The sequence below is a fragment of the Onychomys torridus genome, chromosome 14, assembly GCF_903995425.1.
Source record: "Onychomys torridus chromosome 14, mOncTor1.1, whole genome shotgun sequence".
Lineage (NCBI taxonomy): Eukaryota > Metazoa > Chordata > Mammalia > Rodentia > Cricetidae > Onychomys > Onychomys torridus.
In genome coordinates this window covers 70,807,866-70,824,353 of record NC_050456.1, presented here as the reverse complement: position 1 = coordinate 70,824,353, position 16,488 = coordinate 70,807,866, and positions in this window count along the sequence as shown.

The window sequence follows — 16,488 nt, the reverse complement described above, 5'->3', positions numbered from 1 at the left end:
TCCCTCCACTTCAATAGGCCCTTCCTACTATTAATTCTGGAGGAAGCTAGCCACAACCTTCTCTTTATGAGGAAAGTGGTAAATCCTGGAAAATAGAAAACTGTCCAAAGCTTAGGACAGTGGCTGGCTCACGGGAAGGAGGGGGGGGGGGGGGGGGGAGGGAGGGAATCAGTGAGTCTGACCTTCCTCTGCTCATGAATGTGTCTGGGGCAGTGGTTTGATAATCTGTGAAGTGAAATCAGCTACTCAAGGGGTCCTTGTGCAAAGAGGAAAACAGACACATAGGCTGAGCATCTGTGAGGGAGAGCTCCAGACCTCATGTCCTTTAAGAACCACAAAGGAATGCACCAAGGAGAAGGTGGGGCTGGAGGCCCTGAATTCTGATTTAAGACTCTCACTATCTGGGTTGTAGTAGAGTTCTATTCCTTTGAAGATTGGTTCAATAAAACAGCAAATGAGAATGTTGTGAGTGGTGTTCTTGGATGAGCAGGCAGGGAAAGACCTGGAGGGACTTGAGGACTCTGCTAAGAACAACCTGGGAGCATACTTATGAGACAGAAAGGTTAAGGTCATCCTTTCATTGCTGCTGGCTGGAATCTAGATGGCCCAGTGGCTCACAAGGGTGTCAGCTAAGCCTCTACTTCCTTGGCACATGGCTGAGAAGGAAAGCATGCAGGGGTTGTCTCTGGATCTCTTTGATGAAAGAAGTTACTGGAATTTAAGTTGTTTTGAAGGCCACCTTCATGCAGCAGTCAGCTCTGCTCCTACACACTCTTTCCAAGAGGGAACCATCCTCCATGAGGAAAATGTCTTCACACAAGTCATTAGAGTCAGCATCCATTAAGCACCAACTGTGTATAAAGTTCAGTCATAGGATTGAAAGACAAAAATGAAAAGGTGTCTCCAAATTCAAGAACCCATTCCACAGGCACGGGACTTGCCACCCTTCTGCAGCCATCATGGATGCACAGGCATGGGTTAACACTGTAACATATTGTCTTGATCTACAAACAGGATTCATGTTCTTACTGGCAGTTGTGTCAGATGGAGTTTTGAGAGGAATGGGTGAGCAGCCCAGGGCTGGCAGTTTGCCTTCCTGTGAGAGAGAGAGAGAAATGAGGTAGCTTTGCTGCCAACTGATGCCAATAAGCAACAGTGAATGTGCAGCTCAAGTTAATAGGAACTTGTAGTGACTTCAAAAGTTCCTTCAGTCACCCACAGACACTGTCATACCACAGCTGCTGCCCCTCCTCCAAAGTCTCACATACTTCATGCTCCAGCTGGATGGAAACTCAGTAGTTGTGTGCTGCCTACCACATTGCTGCCTGCTTAGCATACAGCTGCCTTCTTTCATTCCAGCTCATTCCATTTGTATGCAACTCCAACAACACTTCAGCCCCACCAGGATGCACAACCCATAGAGTTTTCTGGTTTCACTTCCCCATTTTCCATTAGGTCTCCCTTGTTTGGTTAATATCCATGATCAGTTCCATCTCAGCTCTTTTGCTCTTATCCCTGGTCAAAATCATCTAACTCCATGCTTGAGTCTCAGCTTTGGGAAGTAGCCAAAGACAGTGTGCACACTAATTACCTCGCTTTACTCAGGACTGCCACCTCTGAGCCACCCTTGGGCTCTGGGTGGTGAATCTGCTCCTACAGGCCTTTCATGATCCCACTGTCCACACTCATCCTGCCTTTTCCCCACCCCTTCCTCTCTAAGTCACTCTCAGCCCCACCCTTCCTCTCTGATCATTCCCGGGTGATGACCTTGCTTCTTTAACCATCAACTACTGACGTCCACCCCTACCTACCCTCCTGTGACATCAGGACCCTGTCATGCCCAGACTGAGGCCACTCCACAGCTGCCTTTTATCTCTCTCAACCAAACACTGCTGCACCTGTCTTCACTTCAGAATCTCTAGTCACAGACCTTCCCGTCACCAAGTTTTTGCTAACTGGATACAAATAGGTTCTTAAACATGATCTGCCCTTTATATTTAAACAGAGAGATTGATAGCTGCTAAATGGATACATAGGTACAGGTGATAAATGGGTAGGTAGTATTGATATAGATGCTCCAGAGATAATTAATAGGTCATGGGTAGATGCATAAAGGAAAGAAATTGATAGATAACTGAGGATGTAGATGAATGATGGATGGATGGATAGGTAGATGATAGATGATAGATAGATAGATAGATAGATAGATAGAAAGATAGGTAGATAGGTAGATAGATAGATAGATAGATAGATAGATAGATAGAAAACCATTGTTCCTTCTCACTAACTCACTACTGCTTTTAGAATTTATTATATTTCTGTATTCCAATGAGAATAACCAGTCTTAGCAGTTTGCCTTGGAATAAAAGGGGTTCCAGGATATGGGGTTTCTAAAAAGTATGAGTTTTATATATATATATATATATATATATATATATATATATATATATATATATATATATATATATATATATATATAAATGCCACCATTCCCAAGGCTTGTTCAGCCTGCTTTCTTAAACCACCAAAGACCACCACTGGGGAACAACACCACATCAATCTTTAATCAATAAAATGCCCCGATGACTTACCTTCATGCTAATCTGTTAGAGGCATTTTCTCAATGGATAGTCCCTCTTCCCAGGTAACTCTGGCTTGTGTCAAGTAGACACAAGTCTAACCAGCACAACTGACCCCTGTCAACTTAACATTTGTCAAGTAACACATCACTATTAAACCATGACCTTTCCTTTCTTGTTTATCCACAAGATCTCATCTTATTCTCAATACCACAATATAAAACACATTAAAACTTCCAAAAGACTAACGGTCTTTAAAAGTACAGTCTCTTTAAAATATCCAAAGTCTCCAAAAAGTCCAAAGTCTCTTCATTGTGTGCCTCTGTAAAATACAATTTTAAAAACACTTATATACTTCTTATTCCAAAAGGGAAGACTCAAAGCATAGTGACACTCTGAAAACAATTAAAACCAAATGCCAACGTGGAAAATTAAATCCTGTTGTTCAGTGTCCTATGTGTAGGAATCACTCAAAGTCTTCTAGGTCCCAAAGGGCTTAACAACTCCACCTCTCAGGCTTTGCCATTCACAACACAAATAGGTCATCCCACAGGCTCAGGTTGGCTCCATTCCACAGCTTTTGCTGTCCTTGGTAGTCTTCCTACAGTCCTGACATCATTTCCAAAATGCTGGGGTCTTTGCAGGATACACCTTCACCAAAAGCCTCCTGGGGGTCTCTGGCCCTGTCACATGGCACCAAGCCTCAGCCTCTCTCCAAGACCCCTAAAATTCTGGAGTCCCCACTGCTAATGAGACTGCACTTTTACCAGTGGCCTCTCCTAGCTTCTCATTGTGTCAAGCTTCCCCATCACCACCTCAGTCCTGGAACTCTCCTACTATCAAAACCAGCAATATGTGAGAGACTCTTACACATAACCAAGCTCAGCTGCCAGAACAAGATGCAGCCTTGACCTCCTCTAGCCTACAGCCCCTCTGTGCTGCCCTGAGGAAATACTTCACAAGATTCCACCTCAATGCTGCTGGTCTCTTCTTAATCACAGCTCGTTTCTCATCCCTAGCTTCCAGTTGTCCTATTGGTTGTCACAATCTGATAGCAACATTTCCTCAACTGAGGATCCCTCTTCACAAATAGCCATTGCTATGTAAAGTAGACGGAAAAAAAAAAAAAACACAAATAAAAAAACTAACCAACCAGCACAAAGTTTTCACTACCAGTATATTAATTTTCTTTAAAAGTCACATGAATGACCCTGATACTTTGTTTCCCTCTGAAACTTCACAAGCTGTCGTATGCATTTCTCTCAGCAGCTTCTTCCTAGATCCCACAGCACCTCTTTAATCTCTGTAGTCAGTAGCTTTTCCAGGCCAATTTTCCAGGATCCTTCCACAATAGTCTCCAAAACATGATCAGAGATGTCACATCAATACCCCAATTTCTGTCCTAATTTGGCTTTTTATTGCTACTATAAAACACTGATCAAAGGCAATTTGAGGAGGAAAGATTGTATTTGCCTTACATGTCCTGATTACAGCCCATCATTGAAGGGAGCCAAGCCAGGAACTTGGGGCAGTAACCTGGAAGCAGGAACTGAAGCAGAGGATGTAGTTGTTTTTGTTTTTGTTTTTACTCTTTGGGGGCCCACCACACAGCTCTGAAATAAATACATGGAGGCTTATTCTTAGTTATGAATGACCAACCTTAGCTTGGCTTGTTTCTAGCCAGCGTTTCTTAAATTATCCCATCTACCTTTTGCCTTTCTCTATGTCTGTATCTTTTCTTTTCTTCTTATTCTGTGTCTGGCTGTGTTGCTGGGTAGCTGGCCCTTGACATCCTCCTCTTCTCCTTTTCTCACACCGTCTATTTATTCTTTCTGCCTGGCAACCCAGCCTATCCCGCTCCTGCCTAGCTATTTGCTATTCAGCACTTTATTAGACTATCATGTGTTTTCAGCAAGCAAAGTAACACAGCTTCATAGAGTCAAGCAAATGCAACATAAGAGAATGCAACACATCTTTGCATCATTAAATAACTATTCCACAGCATAAAAAATATAACACATCTTTAACTAATATTCCACAACAAGAGGCCACAGAGGATCACTGCTTACTGGCTTGCTCATCATGGATTGCCCAGCTTGCTTTCTTATACAACCCAGGACCACCTGGTTGGGTTAGGCTCTCCCACATTTGTCATTACAGAACTGCCCACAAACTGCCTACAGGTCAATCTAATGGGAGCATTTCCTCAGCTAATGTTCTCTCTTCCCATATAACTCTAGATTTTATCACTCTGTGTCCAGGTGATAAAAATATAACATAAGTACACAGCATTACATGTATAAGAAATGAACTCTGGGGCTGGAGAGATGGCTCAATGGTTAAGAGTGTGTGCTTCCCTTGCAGAGGACCTGAATTCAATTCCCAGCACCCATATAAGGTGGTTCCTAACCACCTATTACTCTTGCTCTGGGGGATTTCCAAGCCTCTGGCTTCTGAGGATACCTTCACTCACTTACACACATGCACATACATGCACACACACACACACACACACACACACACACTTAAAATAAAATCTTTAAGATAGAAACTCATACATTAAAACTCAATTTTCAAAAAGAAAATGTGCTAAGGAAATTCCATTGAGAATGAATTATCTTTTCAACAAGTTGATTTGGGGATGATTGATACTAAGATGAAAAGGAAAAGAAGATTGGGAGAGAGGGAAAGGGAGGAAGAGGAAGTGAGGAGGAAAGAGAGAGAAAAAGAAAGGAAGGAAGAGAGGAAGGCAGGGAGGCAGGGAAGGAAAAAGAGCTTAAATCCCAACACATATCCTGCTCAAAACTCACAATGAATCTATATACCCACAAGAAATAAAACTATCAAAGTTCTAAAATAAACCACAGGTTTATTTTACATGACCTCAGCTTAGGTCAAAAAATTCTTATAAAACAACAAAAACATGAGCAATAAAAGGGTGAAAACCAAACTTCACCAAGAATTGGACTTCAAAGGACTACTAAGAAGTTGAAACAATAACCCATAGGCTTCTTACCAGTTGAGATGTAGTCTTACCATACCCAACAATCACCATCTTAGATATTTCCAAATCAATCTGAAAATATTCTGCAAACATACACACACACACTGTACCCAAAAGCCTATTGGTTTTATTCAAAGTCATTAAAAATTGGGAACAGCCACCATGTCCCTCAAAAGATGGATAAGCATAAGCATTCAAACAACAAAGATTGCTGAGCAATCAAGAGATAAAACAATGAGAAGAAACTGACCTGTGAAATAACAGAAGAATGCAGTTGTCTGACACCTATACTGCAGTGATAAAGAAACTCAACCGATAGTCTCCAGCCTGTGGGGTTCCAACCATCTGACCTTCAGGAAAGGAAGAGTCTGGAGCATCAGGAAGATCAGCAGTTACAGGTGGTTTGGGGAAGAGAGAATGATGAAGAAATGGAGCACAGGGTGAGAAGACATTTTGCACATTTATCAAAACCCATTAAACTAATTTATAGAACCAAATATGGACCTTAAAATGTATGACTTTGAAAAAACTTTAGCAACTGTGGAATCTCAGAGTGGAAAGAAACATAGGACGAGACCGCCTATGTTACAAGAGTGTAAAAGTCACTTCACTGAGAGGAAGAGGAAAAAGAACTGATCTCTTCAGGGAAAAGGTCCAAGGCAAAGGACTTGTACACAGTGCTGAATTCTAGGTACTAAGGCATTCTCCCCGGGGCACGCGTTGACGGTTCAGACACTTCTGTATGGAGTAAATGAAGGGAGCTAGTGGAAGCCCGTGTTGACTGGAAATCAAGGTGACTTGCTGACAAGCCTGACAACTTAAGCTTGTTCCCTGGGACTCATATATGGTGTTAAAAGAGAACTAACTCTCACAAGTTGTCCTCTGACCTCCACAGGTGCACTGTAGTGCATGAAGGCATGCTTCACACAGTCACAGGCACACACACACACACACACACTCTCACATAATGTAAACAAAATTCAAATAACCCATGGCTGAGAGCTGGAGATTTAGGTGTGAACTGATGTTTAGCTTAATACATTTCTAGATAGCACATGTGCAAGTATTCATAGATGCATGTGCACAGGTTTGCAGCCACGCATGCCCCCTGCACAGTCTGCTGAAAATCTAGAAGTGGTGGTACATGGCAGCAAGGAGCATGTGTCACACGGAAACCTTGTTTTTACTATCTGCAATACAGAAACTGGACCTTCTTGGAGAAATGGTGGATTCTAGGACCAAGGCAAGAAAATGCAAGGTGACCTTGCAGAGGTGCCTGATGATACCAGGAAGCAAAGAAATGTTCTTTAAACCCCCGCTGTGCTGGGGAGGCAGTGATCCCAGGTGTCCAGCCCATGTGTGTGGTATTTCATTGTGGCCACCAGAGCAAAGTAACAGCGTCGCCTCTGCCTGCTCTTCACGGGAGGAGGAACCCAGGGCTAACAACGTCCTCCTGATCAGAACTTTGCACTTGAACTTGAGTATTCATGTAAGGATGGCATTCAGTAGAGTTTGAGGGAAGAAGGTTCCTCTTGCAAAGAAGGAAGTGAGCATGTACTAATGTCTGCCTTGGGAGGAATGAAGGGACAGAGGAGTGCCATCCCTGGAATCTGAAGGGCAGCTCATGTCCAGTACTGAGGCAAAGAGCATAGAGTTTTTACCATTGCTGACTCACCCAATGGCATCCCCCAAATAAGGACATCCAAGAAAGTGTTTGGGGTTGGGGTCATTCCTGGAGCTAGCCATTCATGAGCTGTGTCTTGTTGGGTAATACTCTTGGACTCTTATTTGCTGTTCACAAAGGCATGGGTACTCACAGTTCCTTTTAGGGTTTAGGGGAGGTTTTTAATGTGGTACTACATCTAAAGCTCTAGGTATGCAGTAGGTGCTCAAACAACATGGAGATTAGCCAGGTGAGGTTCAGTAAACTGGCTCAAAGGCTTGTTTGTTCAATAAATAAGTGCAGGTGAAGGTCAGCAGCATGTGGGTGTACAAGTGTAGAGATCAGAATCAATATTCAGTTGCTATCCCAGATGTTTACCCCCATTGGACACACTGAGAATTGGTTATGGCTCCCCACCAGTGCCCAGAGAAGGCATGGTACAGTAGACAGAGTACTCGCTGGTATGGAGCATAAAGTAAGATTCTAACTCTCATTTTGCCTCCAGTGGGGTGGACGTTGGTGAGGTCCAGGTTCTTCCAACCTGGACCCCAATGAGAGTGCTGGCCTCTAGGAATGGCAGGCACTGCTCTGTGTGCCAGTCCTGCTCTCTTGCCCATGGGAGACATCACTGATCACCATGGCTCTGTTTCTTCTCTGTTCAAACAGTTCCAGAATCCCTACCCCAGTAATTCTCCAGGATGCACCACAGAGGACCCAAGATGGCAGCTTGGGTGGAAACAGCTTAGTGAGTTGTCCTAATGGTCTCCAAAGTGTCTCCCAGGTGTTGTTTGTCTGGGTCTATTTTTCTTTGCTAGAAATTGGCTTCATTATGCATCTCCCAAGGTCTCTCTCTCTCCTCCTTCCTCCTTCTCTCCCTCCCTCTCTCCCCACACAGGGAAGGAGAGGAAGAAATAGAAGAAGGGAGCGAAAGAGGGAGGGAGGGAAGGAAGAAAGGAAGGAGAGATTCTGTCTCACTGTGTAGCCCTGGCTGGCCTTGAGCTTACAGAGATCTGCCTGACTCTATCTCTTGAGTGCTGGAATTTAAAGACAAATGCCACCATGGCTGGATCTCATAATTTCAGTTTAATCACAAAAATAAAATTGAAGATATCCTAATGTCAACCTCTGGCCTTCACACATGGCCCAGCATATATATGTGTTCACACATAACAGAACACACACACACACACACACACACACACACACACACATTTTTTAAAGCTAAAATTTATGACTTGGATGTGGCTTGCTTGTGGCCTGCAGTTTGGAATTTTGGTATCAGGGTGGTGGGGTCACTATCAGAAGAGGCCTGGTAGGAAATTCTTAGTTAACTGAGGTTGTGCTCTCAGAAAGCATTAGTAAATGTGGGCCTCATTTGGTCCCCAGTTGCTTTCTGGCTGCTTGTCTTCCCTTGTGACCTCTGTCTGCTTTCACCTCGAGGGTTCTCCACACTGAGGTTCTCACGAGAGCCAAGACAATGACAGTGTAATGCCCTAGAGCAGTGGTTCTCAACCTGTGGATCATAGACCTTTGGCAAACCTCTATCTCCAAAAATATTGGCATAACAGTTCATAACAGTAGCCATATTACATTTATGAAGTAGCAATGAAAATAATTTTATAGTTGGGAGGGTTACCACAGCATGAGGAACTGTATTAAAGGGTTGCAGCATGAGGGAGATTGAGAACCACAGCCTTAGAGCCTCACAACTGTGAGGGTGAATGGACTTTTTTTTCTTTTCCAAGTTTCCCAGCTGCTAGTACTACAAACTAGGAAAACAAACAGATATCATGCTGGGTCCCGCCTGACTTGAACAGTCTGGAATGGAGGAGTGAGGATTAAGAAATAATAGATATGGGCTGGGCGGTGGTGGCACATGCCTTTAATCCCAGCACTCCAGAGGCAGAGGCAGGAGGATCTCTGTGAGTTCGAGGCCAGCCTGGGCTACCGAGTGAGATCCAGGAAAGGCGCAAAGCTACACAGAGAAAACCTGTCTCGGAAAAAAAAAAAAGAAAGAAAGAAAGAATAGATATGAAAAATAGAGACATAGACAATGAAAAAGGAAAAGACTGAGAAACAGAATAGCATCGGGGAGGCTCTGAGTCAATACCACATTCGCCCAGAGTTTATTCCTCATGGGATTTTTATACACCAGCAAGGGAAGAGGCAAAAGACCTCTCCCTGTCAAGGACACTATGGTTCAAGATCACGTATAGATAAGTGTTTCCTTAATTCTCAAAGCATCTAGTAGCCACGCCTTATGGCAAAGTATCCTGTAATTAGGCCTTGATGTATAAGACACCTGGTAACCACACCTTTGGCCAAAACATCCTATTATGCAGCCTTGCAGGCAAAACAAGCTCAGACTCTCTGACCTTGAGTCAAGATGGAATAAGGCCACACTATGTAGTCTCTATGGCCCCCACAATATCCAGCCTCAGAGAATTCAGATCATGACAGAGCTCCAGGCAGAACTCAGATTTTGCCCAGTTTCCTACAAGAAACATGATGGCCCCTGCAGAACTTTCCTCCCTTACCTCATATTTCTGGAATTTTCTCAGGACACTGTTAACTTGTGAATCCATGGGACACATCTGGATCAATGGCAGGCATTCACATGACCACTCTACCCTGCCTCTGAAAACAGATGTGTTCCATGGAGTGCCAAGGGTTCAAACCTGGAATGCCATGACCTCTGCCCCAGTGTGAGACATAGAAAGAGAGAGCTGAACAAAGACAGGACAGTAGAGTTTAGTGGAAGGAGCATAGGCTTTGGCTGGGGTCCATGGATTCAAATTCATTTCATTGTCCATTTGTTTGGCACAAGTGACTTAATGAATTCATCTGACATCTATGCCAATTTTCCCAAGTATAGCTGGAGAGCTTCTTTCTGGGTCCCACCAAGCCCCAGCAGTCCCACGGCCCACTTATAAAATAAACACACAGATGCTTATATTATTTGAACTGTTTGGCCCTAATGGCTCAGACTTCTAGCTAGCTGTTCTTATATCTTAAATTAACCTATTTCTATTAATCTATAAGTTTCCACATGGCTCGTGGCTTACTGGTATCTTAACATCTTCTCATGGCGGCGACTGGCAGCGTCTCTCTGCCTCAGCCTTCCACTTCCCAGACCTCTTCTCTCTCTCTCTCTTTGTCCCACCTATACTTCTGGTCTGGCTACTGGCCAATCAGTATTTTATTTATCAATCAATCATCCACAGCACCCAAGTGCCCACTGGCAACTCTCACTGGCATCCATGGTAAATAAAGTCACAGTAGGTCAACACTATTCCATGTTCTTTCAATATATTACCTCATCTAAACTTCATGACATTCCAGAGGGACTCTAGGGACTGGAGTGACCCTAAGAACCCCTGAAGAGTATGCAGCAAAGTGAGAAATCTGGATTTGAATCCAAGCTCTAACTATTGCTACATTACCCTAGATGACAATACATCTACCCCATAGGGTTCCTGAAAGGATAAGTCAGACAACACACATCCAACAGCAGATCTGGGAGCTTGTGAGAGGTTCCAGGCATTACATTCATCTCAGTGAGCTACATGTTGCTTAATCAACAGAGTAGAACTGAACCTGAGGTAGGAAGGGAGAAAGAAAACAAAGGTGGTAACTTGACAGGTAACAGACCACCCTCATTAGACAAGGTGTAAAAACTAAAGCAAAATAAACAGCTTTCCCATGAAAATGAGGGTTGATGGGGACTCAAGGGATGTTTGGTTCAGGGTCTGCCTCAAGTCTGGGACCAAGAGTAAAGACAGGTGGCCCCAGTGGCTATGACCAACAAGAAAGAATATAGTTGGGTCTCATGGCCTAAAAGGCAGGTAGGTGACATTCTAGTATCAGTGACATCCCACCCAGGTTTAGGATTTTCGAGAAGCAGTGGAAACTCCCTGCAGAGCAACCAGCCTACCAATGTCACCCACACACTGCCCAAGGGCACTGGTTGACATCTGTATTTTCAACACAGCTCATGACTCCTTGAATAAATAGCCAGGATGGGGAAGGCCAGCCAAGTGCCTTCTCTGGAAAATCTAGTCGCTGTAGTCTTTGGCTTGACATGATCTTTCCCATGCCAGGCAAGGCCTGGGCCCAGTCTTTCTGGCCATAAGATTCCAAAGAGCACTGCCATTGCATCCCTTTTCCTGAGGAGGCATGATGGGCCCTGTGACAGACCAAGAAAAGACTACACCCGAGTCTCACCTAGTGAACCCATGAGTTTACTGGGCCTACTTACAGGAACATGGATGACTCGAAAGTACCCACATCAACAAAGAGCATATTTTAGCATGGTTGATGAGTCAGAACAGAATCCCTGGAGCTCCTGGTATGATTTACAGGCTGCTCAACCTGTGGAAGAGTCTCCCATTCCCAGTAACTGTTACTGCTTATATAACCTTGAGAAGGGGCCTTGTGAGTCTTGTTACTTTCAGGAGTTCCCTGAGCCTTGGGAGTTCTCTGTTCACTTCCTGAGTCCTAAGTGTCTCTCCAGGTGGCTGTCCTTAACATCATCCAGATGGTACTGGCTTTACAGATAAGGAAAACACAAGAGTTACAGGTTCATCAAGGCATCGGCACACATTTTTACAGAAGGCCAGGCAGTTAGACTGTGTTCAGTGGGATCAAATTCCCCAAGAGAGCCCCTGAGAAGGGTAATAATGTTTTAAACTGTGAGTGTGACATTTGAGCATCAGTAGATAGCCCAGGATGTTGAAGATGCCAGGAATAGGGGATATCTGACAAGGAAAGCCATAGGAAATGAGTGAAGACCGCCCAGGAGACAGGCTATGTGGGCTGCAAACATCAAGACTACAGAAGCAGAGTTGCTCGGGCCTGTTGCAGTACACATTGTGGTATCATTGCCCGAGAAACCAAATGTGGAGTCAGAGGATTTAACCTTTGCCCTGCTGTGTTTTGTTTTGTTTTGTTTCTTGCTTTGGTCCCATCCTTCTTTATGGCTTCTTACCAGTCTTCCCTTTGGAATGCAATCATCTGTCATGTACCATTGAATTTTGAAAGTACTTAACTCCTTTTTTGCTTACCTAAGTCAGCACAGCCAAGAGTTTCCTGAGTCTCGGTGGAGACTTCATACTTAAGCTTTTGAGCAATGTTGGAACTGGTAAGGATGTCCCAACTCCTCAGCATGGACCTAGTGTGTCTTGTGTTATGAAATGGACATGGTATGGCTCCTCCAGGCTACACTGCTTAACCTTCATTGTCAACTCAACTAGCATGCCCTAGTGTGTCTGTGAGAATGTCACAGAGGACATTCATTGAGGAAGGAAGACCCACCCTGAAGGTGAGTGATACTAACACATGGGCTGGGACCCAGACAGAATAAACTCAGAAAAGTACCACCTCCTGTCTTACTTCCTGGCCTGCTGTGATGTGAACAGAGGTGTTCTATGAGACTCTCCTACCAGACGGACTGAACAATCTGAAACTAGGACCCCAGGTTAATTCTTTCTTCTTGTGATGATTATGTCATATATTTGGTCACAGCAGGAAGCTGAGACTTTATCTCAAGAAAATAGAAAAAAGCAACAGATCAACACCCAGACACTTCTTTTTTAAAAAACTGGTTTCTAAAAATAGAAGTCAATTGTAGGTTTTTTAAGTTCCACACATGAGTACGATGCATTTGGGTCACATCTACTCCTCTCCTCCTCCTCCAACTCCTCTGTAAGAAAACAATAATTTTTTTAAAGCTAAAGCTGAGTCTTCTAAAGATTAGACAGATTTCTCTAATAAGATTTATCAAAGCGATAGGAGATTGTTCAGTAAATCAAGTGCTTGCCTTGCAAACTGGAGGACCTGAGTTTGATCCTCAGAGTCCACGGGAAAAAACCTGGGTGTGGTGGCATTTTCTTGCAATGGTAGGGCTGAGGAAGTGGAAATGGGCTAATCTCTGAGGCTTGCTGGCCAGCCAGTCTATTTGGAGAGTCCCAAGCCTGTGGGAAACCCTGCCTCAAAAACTGATGGATAGAGCCTAGGGAACATTACTTGGAGTTGTATTTGGCCTCCACATGCATACCCAGACTTGTGTATGTGCAACACACACACACACACACACACACACACACACACACACACACACACACACAATGTAGAATACATTTGTGAATAGCTTGTTTCATTTTGTTTCATTTTGCTTTGTTTTGTTTTGTTTTGTTTTGTTTTGTTTCATTTTGTTTTGTTTTTGACAGGGTTTCTCTGTGTAGTCCTAGATATCTGTCTTAGAACTTCCTATGCAGACCAGACTAGCCTGGAACTCATAGAGATTTTCCTGGCTCTGCCTTCCTAGTGTTGGGATTAAAGGAGTGCACCACTGCATCCAGATTGTGTTCCCTAATATATTGCTCACTCTAATAAACTTATCTGGAGTCAGAGAACATAACAGCCACTAGATAGACATAGAGGCTAGAAAATGGTGGCACACACATCTTTAATCCTATCACTTGGGAGGCAAAGATCTCTGTGGATCTCTGTGAGTTCAAGGCCACACTAGGAATAGAAACAGATGTGGTTGCACACACTTTTAATCCCAGCACTTGAGATCTCATGTCTTGCTTGGGAAAGATACACGCCTTTAATTCCAGAAAGTGATGGCAGGAAGCAGAAAGGTATATAAGTCGTGAAGATCAGAAACTAGAGGCTTTTTAATCTTTTAGGATTTTGAGCAGCAGTTCAGCTGAGATTCATTTGGGTAAGGACTCAGAAGCTTTCAGTTTGAGGAAACAAGATCAGCTGAGGAACTGGAGAAGTGGGATTGGTTGTGGCTTGTTCTGTTTCTCTGATCTTTCAGAATTCACTCCAATACCTGGTTCCTGGGTTTGTTTTTTATTTAATAGGACCTTCTAACAATGTGTGCTACACAGATAACTGTGAATAACATTTAATCTACAAATCTAAATGAGAAAAATCCCTGAGTATAAAGTCCAAAACTGGCTTACGAAATAGAAAACTCAAAAAGAACAAGAATTAACAAAACTGGAATGCTCTAAACTTCTAGGCATGACCAATGACCTTCTCTCTTTCCCATCTTCCCTCACCCTTGGGTGGAAGTAATGGTGCTGTCAACCAAACACAGGGCTCGGGGCTCAAGCTCAGGGTGGGTTTTCACAGAGGTGTGTCCCCTTGGACACTGTACTCAGTCCAGGGACAGATGGGTAGTCCTGTCCATGGTCCTCTGAGGAACTGAAAGAAACACTGAGGCAAATAATTATTTTTTCCCTTCACTGTTAGCCAGTGAGATCCACATAACCCAGGGTTTCAGAAGACTCCTTCTCCCCACCATAACTGAATAGAATGGAAGTACAGAAGGAGATGAGAAGGAAGAAAAAGGTCTGGTGACTAACCAGACACCCTGAAGCCCTTTCCACTCTTTGGAAGTCTCATTCATGAAGAAAAACAAAACAAAACAAAAACCTAATATGCCCTCTCACTTTATGATGTTTCATTGTGTGCCTCGTGCAACAAGGAAATCTGAGGAATGAACACCTGGGTAGGTGGAAGGGTGCTAGACTTTGGGGTAAAAATGGTCTGGAGGCAGCTCCCTTCATCTCCAGCACCTCTGTTTCCTTATGTAGAGGACAGATGCAGATGGGGGATGTAGCTCAGGGGTCAAGCCCTTTGATCAACATGCAGAAGGTCTCAAGTTGAATCCCTGGCAGCTTATCAAATTAAAATTTAAAATTAAAAAAAAAAAAAGCTTGGTCAAGTCAGTCTCATATAAAGACGGCGGTTGTCTTTTTAACAACCCATTGGGAAGGTTGAGATAACCCACAGGAAGCCCTTGGCTGGTCACGCATTCATTCATGCACGTCTGTTTCTCCCACCCTTGGCTAATTCTTCCCCTCCTGGTGCCAAGTATCTGGCTCTTCACAGAGTCCATGCCATGGTGCTTATTAATGACACCAGTGGATCCTCTGCCAGCTGGCATAGAGCAACCACAAACACTGACGCAACTCCAGTCACATTTTCATATTAAAAGTAAAACTTCAGGGAGCAGAATGCAGTGGAAAGTTAATTTGCAGCATTACTGTGTTTACCCTCACTACCCATAAAGCCTCCCATTGGTTGATGTTTGGGGGGTGGGGACCACCAAATGGTGAAGGCCACTGTCTCCCTCCTCTAACCATTAACCAGCAAACAAGGTTTAGTGGGCAGTCTCCGTGAAGCCTTACTGTACATATGCTAGCATCCCAGGCAGCCAAGCAGAGCCAGCAAGAACAAGAGGAACTCACTGCAGACGTAAGTTACCCCTGAGAGCACTGCACGCCTCCTGCTCTTGCCAGGATCCCCACCTCTGCATCTGCTGCACTCCAGAACACAGCCATGCATGCAGCTTGCTTGTTCGAGATTTTTAGTAGACGAACATGAGGGCAGTCAGCTGTGGCATGAGCCAACCTCGTGGAAGGCTTCCCAGATCCTGGAGTCTGGGAGTCACCACTGGGGTTTGATTTCCCCTGGGCTCCTTCCTTGCCAGGAGGTGGTCACTGGGAGCTGTGACTGTGTTTCATTGTTACCAGTTGCCTAGTGGAGCAGGAATTGGGGGGAAACCTCAGAGCTGAGATGGATAACTATCAGGCAGCAATATGGGGTAGGGTTGGGGTACACAGCTGGTACATACAGGGACATTCTAAAGAGTGTCCACCCACTCTTCATCCATTGATCCTTACTTGGTAATCTGGGGTGCGGATGCTGCCGATAGAAGAAAAACCTGTGTTAACTGCATCACACCACGAGCTATGATGCCTACCTAAATCCCTGCCTAATCCAAATCACTTCAGAGAGGAGTAGCAAGGAGGACATTACTAGAAAGAAACACATGACCCTCAAGCCTTTTCATAGGCTGGTCTTAAAGAGACACCTTGCTGGCCATGTGCTTTTCAGTAAAGATGAACAGGGAAGCTCTGGAGATGCATGCCCAGTCCTTTATGAATGCCCTCCCTTGTCCAGCTCAGTTTCCCCAACTCTACAATGAGTTGCAGGATTACTCATGATGTGAGTTTGTGTAAGTCATGTGTTGATGATAGCCACACCAGGCATTCACAACAGTCTCATGAGGCAGTTGGGGTTTTTATCTCCGTTCTACAGGAAGAATGAGGCACACAGTTGCCACCCAGAAACAGCAGGAAGAGGAAGGAGGCCCAGCCTATTGTTGACTGGGGTCCTTCCCCTAAAGGGGATCATAGACAGGTTAACAGCCCGGTGCCGAA